Source organism: Triticum urartu, chromosome 2 (assembly GCF_003073215.2).
Source record: "Triticum urartu cultivar G1812 chromosome 2, Tu2.1, whole genome shotgun sequence".
Taxonomy (NCBI): Eukaryota; Viridiplantae; Streptophyta; class Magnoliopsida; order Poales; family Poaceae; genus Triticum; species Triticum urartu.
This window is the reverse complement of record NC_053023.1, coordinates 497,747,928-497,772,704: the sequence shown is the minus strand read 5'-3', so window position 1 is coordinate 497,772,704 and position 24,777 is coordinate 497,747,928. Positions and strand designations below refer to the sequence as shown.

General features: G+C 47.9%; 1 long non-coding RNA gene across 1 annotated transcript; it reads left to right on the top strand.

Annotated features, from left to right (window-relative positions):
* Positions 1–3,190: 3,190 nt before the first annotated feature.
* LOC125538193 lies at positions 3,191–6,195 on the top strand. Its single transcript, XR_007296271.1, has 5 exons — positions 3,191–3,496; positions 3,588–3,767; positions 4,778–4,946; positions 5,451–5,567; positions 6,006–6,195. It is a non-coding gene; the product is annotated as an uncharacterized LOC125538193 (long non-coding RNA).
* Positions 6,196–24,777: the final 18,582 nt, after the last annotated feature.

Genomic DNA, 24,777 nt, shown 5'->3' with positions numbered 1-24,777 from the left:
AAGTGTTATCTAGACCCCTCCTATTACCCTCAAACTTTTTGGCCACTCTTCCATACCCAAATCATTGCCACATTATAATATTTAGCTCCATTTTCCTGGTAATTTTTTCTCAGAAAATTTCCAAAGTTTCGATCTCAAGAGAAGCTTTGTGAAGTAAGTACTAGCTAGGCTTACCCAAATGATCTGAAAATTTACCAGGGCATGACCATACCTATGTAACCTACCTACACCAAATTTGAGCTCATTTCATTTATCTAGTTTCTCTCGCTAATTTTCCCAAGTTTCTGTCTAGAGAAGAGCATTGTGAAGGAAGTACCACTTTCGCTTGTCCAAATGGTATCAATTTTCTACAGTGCTTTCCTATTCCCAAATAACCATCCTCCACCAAATTTCAGCTCAATCCATTCATTAGTTTGAGCCCAGCTTCAACATCCATATTTCTGCCCGATGTGGTACTTTGCAAAGCAAGTGCCATCCAAACTCCTCCATTTGAGCTAAAAAATTTCCAAGACAGTCTCCCTTGTAGACGATCATACTCAGCCAAAACTCACGCCCATTGGCCTTGTGAATTTCCCATGTCGCTAATCAAACACTTGGCTGTTAATTCATGTTTGAGCATAGTTCGGTCTCCTCGTGAGATTATTCTATTTTTATTTTATTTCTAGCATCTACATGGGGAGTGCCCAACCTACTAGACATGCCTAGGCTGCCCATAACGCATGGCAACGCCACGGTCACGCGGTGACCACGCGGTGGGCATGCGAGTCTACGCGCTTTGGAGTTGGGGCCCTGGGCCACCATCCAAATATCGACGTATTACCACCAAACCATGTATTTCTGATTAAATATATACTTATGTAATTAGAAATGATTTTTGGAAAAAGTAAATAGCAAACTATAAGGCAGCTGCAGTTCAAATTTGACCCGATTCTTGCTGAATCGGCGGAAATTTGTCTTTTTCACGAGAGGTGGATCAAAACTTTTGAAACCCAACCATTTTGTCAATTTTGCATTAAATATGTCCTAGTATTTTATAAAATTTATTTGGTGCAAATTTGCAACAAATATATGGTAGGTCCTTCACAAAAAAACTCATTTTGGGCACTCGAAAAATGGAAAATTGATTTTTTGTCCAAAGAAAATGAAAAGTTCCTTAGGCAACATTGTTTGCCATTCTAATATGCACCCTTGTGCACAATATGAGATCATTTGAACAAACTATGCCATGAATGTGGCCATAAGATTGAGCATTTGGGTTGAAAGCCATGAATCTTCACACATTATAGCTCATTTTTGAGAACACTCTTTTAAAATAATTGTTGTATGAAAAGTTTATTATTTTTCCTGGTAACTTGGTCACATATAATGACACAATCCGAAGGTTTTCCAATCTTTTGATTTTTTTGAATATTTTACTTCCGTTTCAAAATGCGGTCAAAACGGCGGGAATGACCATTCCTAGCTAGTAGTTGAATCTTGGAATTTTTTTTGGTGTTTCTATGATTAAATAGATACTTATGTAATTAGAAATGATTTTTGTAAAAAATAAATAGCAAACTATCAGGCAACCGCAGTTCAAATTTGACCCGCTTCCAACTGAATCGGCGGAAATTTATCTTTTTCAGCAGAGGTGGATCAAAACTTTTTACACCCAACCATTTGGTCAATTGTGCATTAAATATGGTCTAGTATTTTACAAAAATGATTTGGTACAATTTTGCAATAAATATTTGGTAGGCCCTTCACAAAAAAACCATTTTGAGCACTCGAAAAATGGAAAATAAATTTTTCGTCTAAAGAAAATGAAAATTTCCTTAGGCAACATTGTTTGTCATTCCAATATGCACCCTTGTGCACAATATTAGATCATTTGAACAAATTATGCCATGAATGTGGCCATAAGATTGATAGCTCATTTCTGAGAACACTTTTTTAAAATAATTTCTGTATTACAAGTTTATTATTTCTCCTGGGAACTTGGCCACATATAATGACACAATGCGAAGGTTTCCCATTTTTTTGAATTTTTCATTGACGTTTAAAAATACGGTCAAAACGACAGGCACGTCCTTTCCTAGCTAGTGGTTGAATCTTGGAAAACTTTTGGTGTTTCTCTGATTAAATAGATACTTTTGTACCTAAAAATATTTTTGGGAAAAATAAATAGCAAACTATGAGGCAACTGCAGTTCAAATTTGACGCGCTTCCTACTGAATCGGCAAAAAATTGTTTTTTTCACAAGAGGTGGATAAAAGCTTTTGACATCAAACTATTTGGTAAATTGTACATTAAATATGGCCTAGTATATTATAAAATTGATTTGGTCCAATTTTGCAGCAATTATTTGGTAGGTTCTTCATAAAAATTCATTTTGGGCGCTCGAAAAATGGAAAAATGATTTTTTCCTCCAAAGCAAATGAAAACTTTCTTAGGCAACATTGTTTGCCATTCCAATATGCACCCCCGTGCACAATATGAGATCATCTGAACAAACTATGCCATGAATGTGGCCATAAGATTGATCATTTGGCTTGAAAGCCATTGATCTCCATAGATGATAGCTCGTTTCTGAGAACACTTTTTTAAAATAATTGTCGTATTACAGGTTTATTATTTTTCCTGAGAACTTGGCCACATATAATGACATAATGCGAAGGTTTTCCAATTTTTTTTGAATTTTTCATGCCCGTTTCAAAATGCGGTCAAAACTGCGGGCAGGACTGTTCCTAGCTAGTGGTTGAATCTTGAAAAACTTTTGCTGCATCTCTAATGAAATATGTAGTTGTGCACCTTAAAATGATTTTTGTAAAAAATAACGAGCAAGATATGAAGTAGGTATAGTTCAAATTTGTCCCGGTTCCAACTAATTGTGAAGAAAACCATTTAAATGGCCAGAAATAGATAGAAAGATCCGAAATGCATTAAAGTTGATGATCATCCAGAAAATGTGATATAATTTGAGTGAAAATTTTAGTGGTGCCATTTTGCAAAATATTATTGGTACTTGCTTCACAGTTTCCTATGTTTTTAGCACTTAAAAACTATTTTAAATGACAAAATCATCGAACCAATCAGGACCTCTCCCCCGGATCACCCCAGCGTATGCAATCCGAGCCGTCCACAGCCTATGGATCCAACGTCTCTCCTTACTTCCGCCGGATCACCTCACTCACCTCTCCTCCCTTCCTTCTGTCGCTTGCCACACTCTCCCTCTCTCCCTGATCCAGATCGGCCGCCTATCCCTCATCCAAACCCTAGCCTCCAGTCGCTGGCGGCAGCGTCCTCCTTCCCTCATGCCGCACTTGTTGCTGCACCTCCCACGCCCGATCCCGGCGAGGGCGTAGCAGCCGGCACCCTCGTGGAGTGGCATGCGGCGCTAGCAACGGGGTCTGGCCAGCGACGCCGAGATCTACTACGGCACGACGCCGACGCAGTCAGCCACGATCGCCTGTAGCTTCCACATGCCCAGCGACGGCTACACCGTCATAGTGCCAAGGTCCACCATCTCCTCTCGATCCCAGCCCCCTCCCCTCACCTCCGCCAGATCGTCGCTCCCGTGAGCCTAACGCTGGTCGTCTTCCCCGCAGGACGGAGGTGCATCGGGATGGGGACTACCACCGGGCGGTGCACGTGTGGATCTACTACGAGAGCACCGGGGAGTTGTTGCTGCAGCGCCGCGTGGACTGCAAGGAGTCATGGCCCGGCCAGTGGGACATCTCCAGCGCCGGCCACATCACCGTCGGGGACTCCTCCCTCTCCTCCGCGCGGTGAGTGAGCTCGCTGGCCTCGCGCTCTTGTTGCTAGCTGTAGCGGACTCGGATGACTGCTGCACAAGGAATCTTACTCCTGTCACAAATAGTCAACTTATGGGATATGTGGTTGCGCATCTGTTCTGCTACTAATAATGGTGTGAGGGGTTGTCAGATCAAATTTGTTCTCCGTTGTCACAAATCGGGTTTCTGCTGGCCATCGGCCAACACCCAATCTGTTGTCTCTACTCCTTGCGTTATTTTAGTTATTTCAGTAGCACTGGAGCAACCTAGTCCCTTTAGGATTTGTTAGCAATGGGGCTGATTAGTTGGACTGTTGGTGTGGATTGTTTTGCCCTTTCTTGCATCTCAACAATTCTAATTACCTAAGACAAAGCTATGTACGCTGCTTAGAATTTCCATGTACAATCCTGATGGGATTAGGAATATGATCATGTCTCCTGTAGAATTGGATTTCTCTGGCTGTTCTGTAAACTGAATTTGGTTCAGTTAAAAAACTGCACTACCTGACAGTTTTGGGCTGCGAGCTTCTAACTGAAAAACGAGTTCGTTATGCTCATAATTTCAAGTTGGCCTCTACATATGAGTTGTAAAGCATGTTCTAAGGTTTCCGTAGAGTACTTATTTTCTTCTTTTGGATGTATGGTTCGAGAGCAGCCGTCTATTTAGTTTGCTGTCCAGAAATATAATACAGTTTGTAAAAGCCACCAATTCATGATAAGACTTGGTGAGGCTGATGCACATAGCTACTTTCACTACCTTGTTAACAGTGTTGAGGATAAGCCAAATCCTGTATCAGGGTCCTGTTCTTGTAAACATTATGTAAAGCTAAAACTCTTCTCTGTCTTGCTTCCTGTGTCTTGCTCCTTTAATATAAACATTATGTAGAGCTCTGTTTCTTCTTCTTTTGCTTCCTGTATGTATGTATGTATGTGTCTGACGACGAAGGTGGTTTCTTCATAATTGATTGAGTCTGACAAAGTTGTTCTGAACATTTCTTGAAATAGGGCGAGGCCAGTGATGTCCGTGCGGTGATGTCCCTGGGGTGCCGCCGACGCTTGCCCTGGTCGCCGCGGTGGTGCTTCGGCGGCTTCTGGACCCTCTCTTGGATGTGGTGATGGTCACACCATAGTCGTGGTGTGGCTAAGCCTCTACTACGGCTACAACGTCTCTATGGTGAGCTCCTCCCCATTCCTTCTTCTTTGATGTAGCTCCTGCATGGCCTTGGCCATGATTTGGGTTGGATGTGGGGCTCTACTAGTTGCTGCTAGATGTTGTAAGCAAGCATCAACTCCTACTGGAGCTCTCTGGTGATAAATTCATGCGGTTCTAGGGTCTTTTAGTAGCTGCCCATGTGTACTTGCTTTATATATGTGCTCCTGTGATGCTCTGGTGATATGGGGTGGCTAATATCAAGATCATGGTGGTGTTGCTGCTTATCTTGTGTGTCTTTGGTGGTGATGGTGTTGACAGCAGTTACACACCTAGCTTGTAACTAATATCCTTACTGCTAATTTACCTCAAGTTTATCTGAACATGGTTGAAATGAGTGCTGCAAATTTTGATGTCTAAAATCAATTTTTACCCCAAGTCCTTAAGTAATTATTTTCATTACATCATAGTTAGCTAAGAATATTGACTTGAATATTTTATATATGCCCTGACGCATGTACACATAAGGTTGAGCAAATACCGAGCTGCAGTGGAACAACCTAGAGTTAGAGAACTTCAAGGCCAAGATCAACGAGGTGACCGGCGTTATGGCGGCTATGTACGGCGGCGACCACAAGTTCTTCCGTGAGTTAGCTCCATCTCCTACCCCTAGCTCCCTCTTTTCTGTTGGACGCATGCTCTGCACCTACACTAGCAGCTTGATTGGTTCGATATACACTAGCAGCAGTACCTCATATACATGTAATTGGACGCCCAGGGTGTTGTTCTTGTAAATTCTTCCATGTCATGCTCTTTTGTTGGTGCTACTACACATGTTAGATTGTTAGCTGTACCTGTTTCCATCTCAAAATACTTATCTTCTTGAACATATGCCTGATGCTTGGTGCATGTAGGATGTGCTCCGTGTGGATATCTATGTATTTGTTAAGATTTTTTAGCACATGCTATGGCCTCAACGATTGTTTATTTTATTTTCGTTCATACATGAGCATAGTTTTTTATTGCCGTCAAGGGGTAAATTGATTTGATCGTTAATATGTGGCTGGATGTGATGTTTTGCAGGTTGAAGGCGCTAAGGTGTTGGAGGCGTGCCTGTACTTGTTGAGCGTTTTATCTTTAGAGTGCTATATTGTGATTGGTGTAATACTGTATGGTTATATTGTGATTGGTGGAATGTAATAAACCTGATTGGTACAATATCAGTGACTTGGCTGTTATTTGAATATATTTTAAATGTGTTCTCTGATTGATATATCATTGAGTTACAAGTTGTGAAAAATTAAGACCTGGTGTTTGGGACCTAGTGCCTAGAAGAATCTGACAATGTGCACCCAGTTGATTAGAATAATCTGAAAATTGAATGTAACAAAAAACAAAGAAAACCCGAAAACTGAAATTATATAGAATGTGAAAAGGCTACATCTCAGAAAGAAAAAAAGGCCGAATCAATGGCCCAAGCCCATGTAGCTAGCGAAAATTAACAGGAAAAATAAATATTAGAAAGGCTGAATTGTTGGGCTCGGCCCATGTAAAACACCGAATTGGACCGGGCTGATTCTTATCCATGTCAGCTTGCCACGCTGGATCCTACGTGGCCTGGGGAGGTTGCTAGTGACCAAAAATTTGGTCGTGGAACCAATGACCTTTTACATATCATAAAGAAGGTCGCTAATTTCAGTTTACGACCGCCAGCTTTTGACCTTGTGTTTTTGGTCACAAAAAGGTCACAAATGAAAAACAATGACCTTTCAGTGACCAATAGTGATGGTCGCAAGTTGACATATTTCTTGTAGTGATTACCATAGGGCTCACCTGTCAGCGCGTATATGAAAGACAGAAATGGTAATAAATTAGTGGTCAGTGGGGATTCAAAGTCGTGAGACCTCTAGTTGGCAGTCACTGCCGGTGGGGCGCGGTGATTGGCGGTGGCGTGGGGATCGCCGGAGAAAAAGCTCGGTGCGGGGGGGGGGGGGGGGCTAGAGGGATGACCGAGGCGGCGACAGACCGACAATGGGGAGCGTTTTCGGCACGGGCGCGGGCGGTGGTTGCTGGCAGTTTAGCCGGTGGTGGCTGGTGGCTCAAGGGGTGGAGGTTGAAGATGAACTGCAGGCCCTTGATTTCGTATCAAATGGCTGGAAAATCGACTGACCAGAGATGAAAAAGTCAGTCGACTGACGTGTAGCCTCACCCCGCACGCACACATGCATGCATGCAACACTCGCACGAACACACGCACGCAGGCGTGCAACACTAACACGTACACATGCACTCAGGAACACACGCACGCTTGCAGGCGTGCAACACTGACACATACACATGAACTCACAAACACACGCATGCACACATGCATGCAACACTGAAACGTACACATGCACGCATGCAACACTCGCACGCCAGCATGCACATAACACACAACGCAAGACACACACTCAACCTATACGTGCATGCACCCTTTGTTAAGGACACAGATTGTTATGGGTATTAATCAATCTTATCTGTGATAAGCAGAACATTGATGTTTGTAGCGGTCTTTATGAATCACAACGTATCGAATGGGCTATCAACGTATATATGAAAATTTTAAATTTCTCTTACGTTATATAGTACCTTATCTACATGAAATAGATGATGTCACACTCAATGAACAATCATCGGTTTATGAAATGCCCGCTTCTGACTGCCCTGGCCCACCAAAAGCTCCTCTATCGTGTGCTGCCTGTGTTGGGTCACTGGCATGCAGGCCAGGTACCCAAAGATCCCACACATCAGTGGAAGAATGGCGCGGTGTCGAACGTCTGAGTCGACGGCGCCGCTCGCTGCACACGCAACTAAACATGCCTCCTTGCCGCATTCAAACGCATCCATGAAACCCATGTGGAAGCCGAGAAACCCACTTTGGACACATGTCCGTTCATGGCCGGGCCGACATTAAACGCAACGCTGGCCGAGCTCCTCCCGTCTGCCATCTATTTAATCTCCTATTTAAACGAGGCCAGTCGCCGGCCAAGTATCGCACACCTCTGCTGCTCCCATATCTCCTCGTTCACCATTATGTCCACTCTTACAATGGCTTATGAAGAGTACTTATCCAAAATCCAAGCCGGCTGCGTGGCCTGCCGAGCTCGCCGGATACGAGCTATGCAACTCGTTGATCCACCTCCCTTCCCTCACCCGACAGAGCCAGTTGCCACCCCAAGCCGACGCGTGGTTTAGCAACTCGCCGCTACAGGCCGGCTTGACGAGGAGCGGCGAGCTGCTCCATGCTGGCACGATGGGGAGCACGGGCATCATCGCTGCCGTCCACGCCGCTGCCTTGTACCGCGCCTCCCATTTCTACGACCGCGTCTCCCGTTTCTGTGGCTGAGAGTCCCATGCCTGCGGCCGTGCCATGCAAGCAGACACAAAAGTTGGGTGCACGGAGAGCGATGAGTCGGTGGCCAGCGCCTCCGCGTCCGCCGCCATCATCGAGGAGAAGTAGAACATGGGAGGCCGCCTCCGCTTGGGTCCCATGAAGGCCATCGTGGAGGCGACTCCGACGTATGCATCAGGTGTCTTGCCGGATCCTTTTGCCGCGAGGACCTTCATCGACCCCGCACGAGCTCCACGGAAGTGGAGAAGCCCCCTTCCACCTCCATCTTGGGCATCAGCCAATGATCTCAGTTGGGCAGTGGGGAAGCGAGCAGTCCTTTGTGCTTAAGCATATACCTCCGGGGCTGTGATGCGGCATGAAGCTACGTCGGTATTTCCCCAAAGAGGAAGGGATGATGCAGCACAGCGACGGTAGGTATTTCCCTAAGTGATGAGACCAAGGTTATCGAACCAGTAGGAGAACCAAGCAACAACACATAAGCGGTGCCTGCACACAAATAACAACTACTCGTAACCCGATGTATTAAAGGGGTTGTCAATCCCTTTCGGGTAACGGTGCCAGAAATTGGCAAAACAGACGTGAATAAATTGTAGTAGATTGATAGATCGAACGCCAAATAAAATAAATAAGAATAAATTGCAGCAAGGTATTTTTGTATTCTTGGTTTAAAAGATCTGAAAATAAAAGGCAAATAAAATAGATCGCGAAGGCAAATATATTAAAGAAGAGACCCGGGGGCTGTAGGTTTCACCAGTGGCTTGTCTCGAGAAAAATAACAAACGGTGGGTGAACAAATAACTGTTGGGCAATTGATAGAACTTCAAATAATCATGACGATATCCAGGCAATGATCATTATATAGGTATCACGTCCAAGATTAGTAGACTTACTCCTGCCTACATCTACTACTATTACTCCACACATCGACCGCTATCCAGCATGCACCTAGTGTATTAAGTTCATGGAGAAACTGAATAATGCAATAAGAAGGATGACATGATGTAGACAAGATCTATTTATGTAGAAATAGACCCCATCGTTTTATCCTTAGTAGCAATGATACATACGTATCGGTTCCCCTTCTTTCACTGGGATCAAACACCGTAAGATCGAACCCACTACAAAGCACCTCTTCCTATTGCAAGATAAATAGATCAAGTTGGCCAAACAAAACCCAAATATCAGAGAAAAAAATACAAGGCTATAAGCAATCATGCATATAAGAGATCAAAGAAGACTCAAATAACTTTCATGAATAAAAATATAGATTTGATCATAACTCAAAGTTCATCCGATCCCAACAAACACACCGCAAAAAGAGTTACATCATATGGCTCTCGAAGAGACCATTGAATTGAGAATCGAATGAGAGAGAGGAAGCCATCTAGCTAATAACTACGGACTTGAACGTCTACAAAGAACTACTCACGCATCATCGGAGAGGCACCAATGAAAGTGGTGAACCCCTCCGTGATGGTGTCTAGATTGGATCTGGTGGTTCTGGACTCTGTGGCGACTGGAATTGATTTTCATTGACTCCCCTAGGGTTTCTGTAATATTGGGGTATTTATAGAAAGAAGAGGCGGTTCAGGGGGCACCCGAGGTGGGCACAACCCACCATGGCGCGCCTGGGCCTCCTGGCACGCCCTGGTGGGTTGTGCTCCCCTCAGAGCACCCCCAGGTGCTTCTTCGGCCCATTGGTTGTCTTCTGGTCCAAAAACAATCTCAAAAAAGTTTCGCTGTGTTTGGACTCCATTTGGTATTGATTTCCTGCGATGTAAAAAACATGCAAAAAAAACAGCAACTAGCACTTGGCACTATGTTAATAGGTTAGTACGAAAAAATGATATAAAATGACTATAAAATGATTATAAAACATCCAAGATTGATAATTTAACAGCATGGAAGAATAAAAAATTATAGATACATTAGAGACGTATCAGCATCCCCAAGCTAAATTCCTGCTTGTCCTCGAGTAGGCAAATGATAAAAACAAAAAAATTATGTGGAATGCTGCCTAACATGTCATATCATATTCTTTTGTTTATAGCATGTACATTTTGGACTTTTATATTGTTCAAAGCAACTAGTTTTGACACGGTAATTTAAATACTCAAGCATGCCAACAAGCAACCATGTCTTTCAAAATATCAACGCTAAAAAAGCTATCCCTAGCCCATTATGCTCAATCATTGATCCATTCATAAAACACACTCGTATATTAACTACACCCAATGTTCAAGTACGATCATAGTGCCTCCTAGTTGTTGCTTTATAAGAGAAGATGGAGACTCAAATTCAAAATAAAAATTGCATAAAGTAAAAGAAAGGCCCTTCATGGAGGGAAGTAGGGATTTGTAGAGGTGCCAGAGCTCAAAGCGAAAATTGAGAGATAATTTTTTTTGAGAGACATACTTTTCCCACCAATGAAAATGACTTAGAGTTCCCAACACTTTCCATGCTAGATATATCATAGGCGGTTCCCAAACAGAAATTAAAGTTTATTCCTTTTTCCACCATACTTTCATTTTCCATGGCTAACCATATCGATGGGTGCCTTCCAAACCGACACCGTCCAAGAATTTATTATTTGACAACATAAAGTAAATTCATTTTTCATTTCGGTACTGGGCATCCCTAATACCTTTGTCTGACTCTCGTGCAATAACAAGTGAATAAACACTCATCGTGAGAATAACACATCTAGCATGGAAAATATTAGCCACCCCTCACCGCCTTATTAGCGGTACGAACACACAAAAGAGAAATTTATTTTAAATATTAGATATTGCACATACAAATTTTCTTGGAACGGAAAAAAAATACCTTATATAGGTTGGTATAGTGGACTCATATGGAAAAACTAGTTTAAAGGTTTTTGGATGCACAAGTAGTGATCATTAGTGCAAAATGAAGGCTAGCAAAGGATTGAGAAGCGACCAACAAAGAAACGAATAATCTCATAAGCGAGCATTAAGCATAATTAACACAGAATAATGCACCACAAGTAGGATATAATTTCATTGCATAATTACTGACTTTTGTGCTTGCATAGGGAATCACAAACCTTAATAACAATATTCTTACTAAAGCATAATTACTCATCAAGATGACTCACATATCACATCATCATATCTCAAAACTATTACTAAGAATCAAGTTTATTTTTTATAATGATCTTCACGAAAGTTTTAATTATATCCTTCTTGGATATCTATCACTTTGGAACTTATTTTCATATGTTGCGTTTGATAAGCTCAAACAAATATAAGTGAAGATCATGAGCATAAAATTTCTTTCTCTCAAATTAATTTAAGTGAAGCAAGAGAGAATTTCTTGAAATTTTTTACTAACTCTCAAATAAATCTAAGTGAAGCAAGAGAGAATTTCTTCAAAAATACTAAAGCACACTGTGCTCAAAAAGATATAAGTGAAGCACTAGAGCAAATCCATAGCTCATAAATATTTAACTGAAGCATAGAGAGCAATTCTAACAAGTCATGACATAATTTTGGATCTCTCAAATAGGTGTGTCCAGCAAGGGATCAAGACTTAAAATGCAAAATAAAACAAGCAAAGATCATATCATACAAGACACTCCATGCAAAACACATAGTATGTGACGAATAAAAATATAGCTTCGAGTAAAATACCGATGGTCGTTAGAAGAAGGAGGGGATGCCACTCGGGGCATCCTCAAGCTTAGCTTCTTGCTTCTCTTTGGACAATAGCTTGGGATGCCATGGGCATCCCCAAGCATAGACTCTTCTTACTCCTTATTCCTTCATCCATCGCAAGATAACCCAAAAACTTGAAAACTTCAATCACACAAAACTCAACAAAAGCCTTTGTGAGATCCATTAGTATAAGAAAACAAATCACTACTATAAGTGTTGTACCAAACCAATTCATATTTTGTTCTTACATTATATCTACTGTATTTCAAATTTTCTATGGCAAAAACTTATCAAAGAAAACCATAGAATCATCAAAACAAGCACACAACGCAAAGAAAGCAGAATCTGTCAAAAACAGAATAGTCTGTAGCAATCGGGCTATTTCGAATACTTCTGTAACTCCAAAAACTTTGAAAAATTAGGACATCCTGGGAATTTGTTTGTTAATCTACTGTGAAAGGAATTGGTATTTTATCACTCTCTGGTCAAAAATGAAAATTATTTCCACGAGCACAAAAGTTTCTATTTTTTCAGCAAGATCAAACAACTATCACCCAAGAAAATCCTAATGGCTTTACTTGGCACAAAAACTAATTAGAACACTAAAAACACAATCATAAAAATAGTATAATTGTGCTAACACTCAAAAACATGAAGCAAAAAGCAAAAATAAATTTCATTCATTGGGTTGCCTCCCAACAAGTGCTATAGTTTTACGCCCCTAGCTAGGCATAAAGTAAGGATCTAAGTTTTGGCATCCTTCTTCTTAATTCCCTTAGAGGTGTTTTCATCATGGTGTTTTGTAAAAACAACTTAAACCATATTATCCATAGAAACTTTAGCACTATTAAGTTGCCCATTATCATAACCGCGTTGATTTCCGGCAACAATCCAAGAGTAATGTTGATTAACATTATTAAAAACTTGTTGAATTACATCTAGAATGGGGACTTCCTTTTTAAGATTATCATCAAAGATTTTATTATCCCCAAGCAAATGTCTTAACACATAATCACTATTGTAAATAATTTCACCTATCACGGGTTTTTCACGATTCATACCATAAAAAACAAAGATTTCCCTAGCTTCTTGTATGATATAGTCAAACTCATTCATAAGAACGAGAGTGGCCAACCTTTTAGCCTTAGGATTATTTATAATGGGGAGCTCAAAAAATAATCTTTGCAAAGTAGAATTAGTACAGATAAATTTACTTTCAAGTTTCAGAACTAGTGCTGAAATAGCATCTGCATAGGACCTAGTAGTTCTAATTATAGGAGCATCATCAAGACTTAGATTTCCCACACAATTGAAAAATTCTTGGATATGTTCCTTTCCCATAATATTCCCTTGCCCCAAGATAAAAGTTTTAGCATCCGTATTGCCCGTACGTCCAATCTTAGGAGTTAAGCCATCATCTGTGGACGCCATACCGAAATCACTCACGATTGCAAGCAAAAGATAGATCTAACGAGAAAACGGCGAAAGAAAAAGAGGGCGAATAAAACGGCATTTTTTGTGAAGTGGGGGAGAGGAAAACGAGAGGCAAATGGCAAATAATGTAAATTGTGAGGAGATGAGATTTGTGATTAGGAACCTGGTATATGTTGAAGATCCTCCCCGGCAACGGTGCCAGAAATTCCTTTTGATGTGGCTTGAAGCTACGTTGGTATTTCCCCCAAGAGGAAGGGATGATGCAGCACAACGATGGTAGGTATTTCCCTCAACGATGAGACCAAGGTTATCGAACCAGTAGGAGAACCAAGCTACAACACGTAAGCGGCGCCTGCACACAAATAACAACTACTCGCAACCCGACGTATTAAAGGGGTTGTCAATCCCTTTCGGGCAACTGTGCCAGAATTGGCAAAACGAACGTGAATAAATTGTAGTAGATTGATAGATCAAACGCCAAATAAAATAAATGAGAATAAATTACAACAAGGTATTTTTGTATTTTTGGTTTAATAGATCTGAAAATAAAACGCAAATAAAATAGATCACGAAGGAAAAATATATTAAAGAAGACACCCGGGGGCCGTAGGTTTCACTAGTGGCTTCTCTCGACAAAAATAGCAAACGGTGGGTGAACAAATTACTGTTGGGAAATTGATAGAACTTCAAATAATCATGACGATATCCAGCAAATGATCATTATATAGGCATCAGGTCCAAGATTAGTAGACCGACTCCTGCCTGCATATACTACTATTACTCCACACATCGACCACTATCCAGCATGCATCTAGTGTATTATGTTCATGGGGAAACGGAGTAATGCAATAAGAACGATGACATGGTGTAGAAAAGATCTATTTATGTAGAAATAGACCCCATCGTTTTATCCTTAGTAGCAACGATACATACGTGTCGGTTCCCCTTCTGTCACTCGGATCAAGCACCGTAAGATTGAACCCACTACAAAGCACCTCTTCCCATTGCAAGATAAATAGATCAAGTTGGCCAAACAAAACCCAAATATCGGAGAATAAATACGAGGCTATAAGAAATCATTCATATAAGAGATCAAAGAAGATTCAAATAAATTTCTTGGATAAAGAGATAGATCTGATCATAACTCAAAGTTCATCCCATCCCAAAAAACACACCGCAAAAGAGTTACATCATATGGATCTCCAAGAGACCATTGTATTGATAGTCAAACGAGAGAGAGGAAGCCATATAGCTACTAACTACGGACCCGAAGGTTAACAAAGAACTACTCACGCATCATCGGAGAGGCACCAATGGAAGTGGTGAACCCCTCCGTGATGGTGTCTAGATTGGATCTGGTGGTTCTGGACTCTGCGGTGGCTGGAATTGATTTTTGTCGACTCCCCTAGGGTTTTTGGAATATTGGGGTATTTATAGAGCAGAGAGGCGGTTCAGGGGACACCCGAGGTGGGCACAACCCACCAGGGTGCACCTGGGCCTCCTGGAGCGCCCTAGTGGGTTGTGCTCCCCTCGGTGCACCCCCTAGGTGCTTCTTTGGCCCATTGGTTGTCTTCTGGCCGAAAAAAATCTCCAAAAAGTTTCGCTGTGTTTGGACTCCGTTTGGTATTGATTTTCTGTGATGTAAAAAACATGCAAAAAACAGCAACTGGCACTTGGCACTATGTCAATAGGTTAGTACCAAAAAATGATATAAAATGATTATAAAACATCCAAGACTGAAAATATAACAGCATGTAACAATCAAAAATTATAGAGACATTGGAGACGTATCAAGCTCCCGGTAGTCCGGTGATCGTGCTGCTGGACATGAGGAAGACAAATGGATCGACGGGCGACCATTTAGGCTAGGTATTATTATACCTGTGATGTTCAGGACTAGCACCGCTTAGTTGATTTGAATGTAATGAAATCCGTCATGTTTGTATGAAAATCCAGTATTTTATGAATTTTGTCATTGTTTATATGAAATATCGTTGTGTCTGCATGAATTTCGTCTAGTTGGTTGTGTTGCTGTCAGAATGTGTGGGCTACAGTTGTCGGCGTTCTGGGAACGGAGGTCCCCAGACTTGCCTGCCTGCAGCCTGCGGCGTGGCTCAAGTGGGGGCTCAGCGCGGCCCATCTTCATCAGCTGAAGCTCAAGACCCTCGCGAGGGGCCAAGCCTCGCGGGGCGGACGACGGAAAGCTTCCTCAGAGGCAGCCTCATCAGGCAGGCTCACGAGGAGGCGGAGAGATCAAGGCAGGGGTACCTCGCGAGGAGCCCATGACGCAAGCCATGACGATCGAGACCAGGCGGGTGCCGGCCAGCGCAGTGTCCTTGTTTCCCCTTTGGTGAAAAGGGGGCAAGCACAGGCCAAGGCATCGGGCAAAGGTTACCATTCGGTGCAACAAGACCAAGACCAACAAAGCAGCAAGAAGGAGGTCACCGTGGAGCCCAAGACGGCGTCATCACTAGAGCTTTTGGCAGCCGAAGACCACCTTTGGTCAGGATAACTTGTACTAGATGTTCCCCTTCAAAATGGCCAATTGTTGGCGCCCTTCCCGCTCATTATTTGGGGAGAGGCCCAGGGCCTCTATAAATAGAGCTAGCCACCACAGAAGGAAGGAGACACCGAGGGGGAATGAAAGAGAGACGGCTAGAGATCCGATAGAACCCTAGCAGAGAAAGAGAGAGAGGCGACTAAACTCATCCAAGCAGTTCATCGCACCAGCTCAAGAACACCTCTTGCGAGGCTGATCTTCCCTTGTACTGTTCATCATCAGCCCCTGAGGCAATCCACCACACCACACACTAGAGTAGGGTATTACACCACAACGGTGGCCCAAACCAGTATAAACCTCGTGTCCCTTGTGTTGTTCGTTGTTTCCAGCTTAGATCACGCGAGGAGATTGGACGTAGATCGGTAGGGGAGAGATCTCCGCGCGCACCCCAGTGTTCGAACCTCAAGGGTCTGCCGGAATCCGAAATCCGACATTTGGCGCGCCAGGTAGGGGTGCACCCGAGTTCTCCCTCCTGACGGCCCGCTCTCCCCCGACATCGCATCCCGCCCTCATGGCGGACAACGCGTCGCTCGCTCCAGCAACGGATGCCGACACTGGGGCCAGGGGGCTCCGGGCCTTGGCCCCCGCCTTGCGACAGGTGCAGTGGCCGTGCAAGTTCAAGCCCGAGATGCCGCTGCGCTACAACGGCGCGACAGACCCGGTGATTTTCCTGCTGGCGTACGAGGAGGCCGTACTCAGAGCCGGGGGCGACGACCGGGTGATGGCCAACTGGTTACCCATGGCCCTCACCGGCGTCCCACACGCGTGGCTGCTCCACCTGCCGACGGCTTCTGTCACCTCCTGGGAGGAGCTGTGCGGCCTCTTCCTCGCCCGTTTTGCCGCACTAGTGCCACCCGTCGTCGCGGCTCTCCTGGGTGGCTCCCAGGCATCGCCCTCGAGCCATCACGTCAAGCCATTCACCCGCCGGATCAGCACCACCTCCAAGCGCCGAGAAGCCCCCCCTCCCGGGCTGGGTGGCGACCGAGGCCGGTCTATCCTTCGACTCAGAGGACCACCCCTTCAACCCCATCGGCTCGGGCGCGCTCCCAATGTTGTGCACCCCCACCATCTGCCAAGTGGCCGTCACCAGGACCCTCATCGACGGTGGTGCCAGCCTCAATGTGCTCTCGGTGGAGGCCTTCAGCCTCCTCCACGTGCCGCTGGAGTGGCTCCAACCCAGCAGGCCTTTCTCGGGCGTCGGAGCCGGTTCCACCGCCTCCTTGGGACAGATCCGCCTCCCGGTGACCTTCGGCACCTGCGACAACTTCCGCACGGAGCTGATCGACTTCGACATCGCCCCCATTGGCCTCCCCTACAACGCCATCCTTGGCTACCCGGCCTTGGCTCGGTTCATGGCAGCAACTCGCCCGGCGTACAACCTCATGAAGATGCCTCGGAGCAGCGGCGTCCTCACCGTGTCAGGAGACACAAGGGATGCGCTGCAGGTGCTCCAGCTTGTTTTCAGGGCGGCCACGGTGGCACAGCCCACTAGCATCGACGCCCTTGAGCACAAGGGGCTGCGCCGGCTAAAAAGAAGCAGTTGTTCACCCAAGACAAGGCAGAAACCAAGCAGGTACCAGTCGACGAGGATGGGTCCACTGGCGCCACCTTCACCATAGGGGCCAACCTCGAGCCCGAGCAGGAGAAGGCCCTAGTGAGGTTCCTGTGTGCGAACAAGGAGGTGTTCGCGTGGGAACCTGATCAGTTAGCAGGGGTCCCAAGGGAAGTGATTGAGCATCACCTCAACGTGTGCCCCAATGTGCGCCCCGTGAAGCAGAAGGCAAGGCGACAGTCCACTGAGAAACAGGCTTTCATCGTTCAAGAGACCCGGAAGCTAGAGGCGGCAGGAGTTATCCACGAGGTCCGCTACCCTGATTGGCTGGCCAATCCGGTCGTTGTGCCAAAAAAGGGACGAAAGGAGCGCATGTGCATCGACTTCACCAACCTCAACAAGGCCTGCCCGCAGGATTCATTTCAGCTCCCCGCATTGACCAGATAGTCGACTCCACAGCAGAGTGTGACCTATTGTGCTTCCTAGATGCCTTCTCGGGCTATCACCAGATCAAGATGGCGGTAGAAGACATGGAAAAGACGGCTTTCCTGACCCCGTGTGGAGTGTAATGCTATACGTGCATGCCATTTGGGTTGCGCAACGCAGGCGCAACCTTTCAGCGGCTGATGCACATCGCCTTGGGCCAGCAGCTCAGGAGGAACGCTGAAGCTTATGTTGATGACATTGTGGTGAAGTCTCGTGAGGCAGGAACCCTGATACAGGACCTGGAGGAAACCTTTGCGAGCCTCAACGAAGTGGACATATGGCTCAACCCGGAGAAGTGCGTGTTTGGAGTCCCCTCGGGCAAGCTCCTGGGTTTCCTCGTGTCCCACAGAGGCATCGAGGCCAACCTAGAGAAGGTCAAGGCAGTCGAAAATATGAGCCCGCGAAGGACCCTCCGAGAAATGAAGAAGCTCACCGGGCGTGTAACTGCGCTGGGGCGCTTCATCTCCAAGCTGGGGGAATGAGCGTTGCCCTTCTTCAAGCTGATGAAGAAAAAGGGCCCCTTCGAATGGACTGAAGAGGCCGACAAGGCATTCCAAGACCTTAAGAGGTACCTTACCAGTCCACCGGTGATGGTAGCTCCACGTCCTCGAGAGCCCCTGGTGCTCTACCTTGCGGCCACCCCCTACTCCGCTAGCGCAGCCCTGGTGGCGGTCAGGGAGGAGCGCTGTGCCAAGGCCGCATCGACCGTCCGAACCGAAACAAAGCAGAGCCAGGAGGGCCTCGTGAAGGCTACAACTGCAGCCGGAAAGGAACAGCCGCAGCAGGAGAACACACCCGGAGCAGGAGAGGCCTCTTCAGGCGACCAAGCACTGGGAGCTCCGTCGTCTCAAGAGACGCCTCGGCCTCTAGAGGATGCAAGCTGCACCTGCACCCTCAACCTCGTCGAGCACCCAGTGTACTTCGTCAGCACGGTGCTACGGGACGCAAGGGCATGGTATCCCATGCCTCAAAAACTCCTCCTCGCGATACTAGTGGCCTCACGCAAGCTGTGCCACTACTTCCAAGGCCATCCCATCAAAGTCGTCTCAGCATACCCCTTGGAAAGAGTACTCAGGAGCCCCAACTCAGCTGGGAGGGTTGCTGAATGGAACATTGAACTGCAGGCATTTCAGCTGGAATTCAGTATGACCAGAGTCATCAAGGGAACCGCACTTGCGGATGTCGTGGCAGAATGGGCAGAAGCGCCGGGTCTCGAGGCAGGCGAAGACCGATCACTTTCCCCGGGAAGTGAAGCACCAGACGGCTGGGTCATGTACTTCGATGGGGCGTTCTCCCGACGCGGTGTGGGAGCTGGCACAGTGCTCATATCCCCTACTCAAGACAAACTCTACTACGCTGTACAACTCTGCTTCTAGCACAGAGAAAAGGTCTCCAACAACATAGCAGATTATGAAGGCCTAATAGCAGGCTTGAAGGCCGCAATTGCCTTAGGGGTGAAGCGCCTCATCATCAAGGGCGATTCGCAGCTCCTCGTCAACTTCTCCAACAAGATATACGAGCCAAAGGACGAGCACATGGAAGCCTACCTCGCTGAGGTTCACAAGATGGAGAAACAGTTCTGGGGGTTGGAGTTGCAGCATGTGCCTCGCGGCACCAATCAGGAGGCTGACCACATTGCCAAGAGGGCATCTAGGCTGCTGCCTCAGGAGCCTGGCGTCTTCGAGGAGCGGCTCTTCAAACCCTCGGCAGTGCTGTCACTATCGAGCACGGCGCAACCAAGGGAGGAGCTCCCTCAGCCACCTGCCTCAGGAGCCCCGGTATGCGGCCCAGCCTCAGGGGTATGCCTGCTCCTGGTGTTAGAGCCTCAGGAAGGGTGTTGGATCTCGAAGCTCAAGAACTACCTGATGCAAGGGACTCTGCCAGAGAATGAGGAGGAAGCAGAGCATGTGGCGCGGCAGGCCACGGCTTATTGCATCAAGCATGGAGAGCTCTACAGGAAGCGACCAAATGACGTGTCCCTACGTTGCATCTCCCGAGAGCAAGGGAAGGAGCTACTGGCGGACATACACGGCAGAGACTGCGGGCACCACTCGTCGTCACGAACCCTCGTCGGCAAGGCGTTCCGTAGTGGATTCTACTGGCCCACGGCGCTCAACGACACCGTTGAGCTGGTGAAGGCTTGCGAGGCCTGCCAGTTTCACGCTAAGCAGATCCATCAGCCTGCGGGGGGTCTACAGACTATACCCCTCTCATGGCCGTTTGCAGTTTCGGGGCTGGACATTCTGGGCCCGTTCCCTCAGGCGCCAGGGGGCTATCGCTACCTCTACGTCGCTGTAAACAAGTTCACCAAGTGGGCCGAGGCGGAAGCCGTCCGCACAATCCCGGCAGGCTCTGCGGTCAAATTCATCAGGGGCCTCGTGAGCCGATTTGGGGTGCCCAACCGCATCATCACCGACAACGGTTCACAGTTCACCAGTAATCTCTTCAAAACGTACTGTGCTAACCTTGGAACGCAGATATGCTACGCTTCGGTAGCACACCCCCGGAGCAACGGCCAGGACGAGCGAGCCAACGCGGAGGTCCTGAGGGGCCTCAAAGCCAGGACCTTCAAGAAGAAGCTGGAGGCCTATGGCAGGGGCTGGTACGACGAGCTCCAGTCCGTGCTGTGGTCAATCCGCACATCTGCGACCAAGCCGACTGGCGAGACCCCGTTCTTCCTCGTCTACGGAGCAGAGGCTGTTCTCCCTCACGAGGTCAGGCATCGCTCCGCACGGGTCCTGGTGTTCGACGAGACGCAGCAGGACGCCATGCGGGGGACGGATCTCGTGCTGGGGGAGGAACGCCGTCGAGAAGCCGCGCTGCGAGCGGCAAGGTATCAACAGGCGCTGCGACGATACCACTGCCGCAACATCCGCCCCAGAACTCTTGAGGTAGGGGATCTCGTGCTCAGACGGGTTCTCTCCAGGGAGGGGCTGCACAAGCTCTCTCCCATGTGGGAGGGCCCGTTCAAGGTTGTTCATGTTTCCAGGCCTGGCTCCGCGCGCTTGGAGACCACGGAGGGGGTACCCATCCAGAACGCGTGGAACATTCAACATCTCCGGAGGTTCTATCCCTGAGCGAGGCCTAGCGCCTAGGAAAGGCCCGGTGCCTATGAAGCTGCCGCGTTTTGGGAAAGGCTCGGTGCCTATGAAGAAGGCAAATGCCTGTGAAGCTGCCGTGTTTTGGGAAAGGCCCGATGCATGTGAAGAAGGCAAATGCCTGTGAAGCTGCCGCGTTTTGGGAAAGGCCCGGTGCCTGTGAAGAAGGCAAATGCCTGTGAAGCTGCCGCATTTTGGGAAAGGCCCGGTGCCTGTGAAGAAGGCAAATGCCTGTGAAGCTGCCGCGTTTCGGGAAAGGCCCGGTGCCTGTGAAGAAGGCCAATGCCTGTGAAGCTCGCCGCCCATGACACTCTCACGTAATAATGAGTTGGCCTGTACACGCCCCGGACTCTCTGGAGTGCCGCCCTCGGGCCTCGGGGGCTCCCGCCCACGCCCAGTGGCAGCATTTAGCTCCGCGCTGGTGAGAAGTCGAAGACTAGAATAGGTGCCGGGCGCGGCTTCCCATTTGCTTTCTGCAGTTGGCTTCTTTATTCCCGTTTAAAGTTTTATTGGAGTTGTTGACATTCCTGGCTTGTGGCTCTTTATCTTTTTTCATTCGCTTGCCTCGTTTTCTCTCGCACAAGTCTCACGAGGGAGGTTCGCGGGCGCCCTCACGAGTGTTTTCTGCCCCGATCATTTGGAGCTTTCCTTTCCGAGTCCTATGCGGGAGCACCCCTCCCAGTCCGTGCCCCACGGGCATCGCGACGTGAGTGCAGGACCTGGGCCGATCACCCCCGCAACCAGGACCGAAAGTTACCCCTCCTACTAATCCCCCGCAACCAAGACCAAGACCGAGCTAAAACAGTTCCCGCACGGAGCGGAAACACAGCGCAGAAGTAGCAGAAGCAGCACGGTGGTTAACAGCAGCAGTTCTAACACGACCCCGCGGGGCCTTATACTACCCTCTATTTCTGTGTAGGAATGGAAGGAAAACAAAATGGGCGTGATTCGTCCTACAACAACCCACAGCGAAGGTCCGAGCTGCTCCTGAGGCTCAGGCAGATCCCTCCTCTCGCTTCATCGGGGCGCGACGGCGGGCTGACCCGCTACCTTCACCTAGGCGGGCGTGACGGCGCGGGGGCTGGTCGCGGCCACCGCTGGAGGAGGTGCTGCCTGAGAGCGAGTCGCCGAAGCTCAGCGAACCCCGAGCAGCGTCGCCCATACGCCTATCGCCGTCTTCATCCTGGTCAGTACCGGGGCTGGCCAGGCGGCCGCGGTTGTCGTCTTTGGGGCAGCACCCAGCACGGCGACCGTCTTCCCCGAACACCCTCACGTAGAGGGTGGCGTCGCCATCGAACTTGAAGTGCAGGGTGCACCACCGGTCCAGGCCGCGTGCGCGGGAAAACGTTTGCCAGCCACGGGCCAGGGCTCCATTCCCAGAAACGGAGACTTCCAGCAAAGCCCAGAAGGCCCTGCTACAGCAGCCGTCCGCCCGGAGCCAGAAGCCGCACCGGGCGCTGGTTGGCAGTTCATCTACAAAGAAACGGGGGAGCTGGAGCCGGGTGCTGTTTTGGTCCGCCGACCACACGACGAACTCAGGCAGCACCTCCGCAGAGCGAAAGCGTGGCCTAGGGGGGCGCGCAGCCAAGGCATGCCCCCATCGGCAACCGGGCGCTCACCACCGCGCAGGGAACCATCTCCATGGCCGCGGGAGGCCACTACGGGGACCGTGGAATACTTGCGAGGGCGGCCTCGGTCGCGCTTGGTCGGGGGGAGTCAGGCCCTGCCTGGCGGGCCTTTCCTTTCTCCGCGACCGAGAATCTCTTTGGAGCCATGGGAACGACGAGTAGCCAAGAAGAAGGCAAGGAGCAGCAGGAAGGGACGGACTGAAGGGGCTCGCGCGGCCCCGTACTTATAGCCGGAGGAGGCCAATCGCCGAGCACCACGATCACAGGTAATCATGATCGACTTCTCTGCATGCAGGGACTTGACAAGTCATGCGGTCGCCGAGGCGTCATGGGGAAGCGCATATGCCCACGTCCAATCAATCGCCACGCGGCGCCCAAGGCCGCAGGCTGTTGGGGCCCGCGGCACTTCGCGCTTGCCCCTTCGCTTCCATGCTAGGACAAGCCCGGATTCGCCTTGGGCCCAGGGGCTACTGTCGGCGTTCTGGGAACGGGGGTCCACAGACTTGCCTGCCTGCGGCTTGCGGCGTGGCTCAAGTGGGGGCCCAGCGCGAACCATCTTCATCAGCTCAAGCTCAAGACCCTCGCGAGGGGCCAAGCCTTGCAGGGCGAACGACGGAAAGCTTCCTCAGAGGCAGCCTCATCAGGCAGGCTCGCAAGGAGGCGGAGAGATCAAGGCAGGGGTACCTCGCGAGGAGCCCGTGACACAAGCCATGACGATCGAGACCAGGCGGGCGCCAGGCGGGCGCCGGCCAGTGCAGTGTCCTTGTTTCCCCTATGTTGCAAAGGGGGCAAGCACAAGCCAAGGCATCGAGCAAAGGTGAAAGTGCGTTATATCGACTAGAGGGGGGGTGAATAGGAGATTTTTATGAAAGTCTTCAAAACATGGAAGTTATGAAGACAAACGATAGAAATAAACCTATTACCCTGCAGCGGAAGGTAGACTACACTAGGCAAGCCATAGTCAAGTATTCAATAGAGTGAAGGCACAATGACTAATAGCAGCAATGTAGTAAGGATCAGGTAGGAAGATATTGTGAAGCCACACAGAACACGCAGTCACTCAGTGAAGACAAAAGATAGTACGAACATACAATGACTTCACAAGGAGTAACAGTGAGTAAAGGGAAGGGGAGATGAAACCAGTGACTCGCTGAAGACAATGATTTGTTGGACCAGTTCCAGTTGCTGTGACAACTGTACGTCTGGTTAGGGCGGCTAGGTATTTAAACCTTAGGACACACAGTCCCGGACACCTAGTCCTGAACACACAGCTCAGGACACCCAGTCCTCACCGTATTCCCCTTGAGCTAAGGTCACACAGACCTCGCCCAATCACTCTGGTAAGTCTTCAAGGTAGACTCCCAAACCTTCACAGACTTCGTTCACCAGCAATCCACAATGTCTCTTGGATGCTCAGAATGCGACGCCTAACCGGTTGGAGGATGCACAGTCCTCAAGTGTAATAAGTCTTCAGATCACACAGACAAGAAAACTTAAGTGATGCCTAATTCTCTTTGGCTCTGGGTGGTTAGGGCTTTATCCTTGCAAGTAATTCTCTCTCAAAGGCTTCGAGGTGGGTTGCTCTCAAACGACAAAAGCCGTACTCTGAATCTGAGCAGCCAACAGTTTATGGTTGTAGGGGGTGGGCTATTTATAGCCACTTGGCAACCCGACCTGATTTGTCCAAAATGACCCTGGGTCACTAAGGAACTCACACGTGTTCCAACGGTCAGATTTCAAACTCACACGACAACTTTACTTGGGCTTCAAGCAAAGCTGACTTGCCCGACTCTGGACAAGATTCGCTCTCAAAGTCTTCACTCGAAGACATAGGTTTTGTTTAAGCATCACTTCAGTCATTCTAACTGGTTCTCTTGGACCCTACTTAACAGTACGGTGGTTCCTATGACTCAACACAGAAGAAAGAGAACTATGAAAGATCTAAGTCTTCGAGCTCCATAGGCTTCATGTGGTGTCTTCTCTTGTCATAGTCTTCAATGTGAATATCTTCATATACCACCTTTGACTT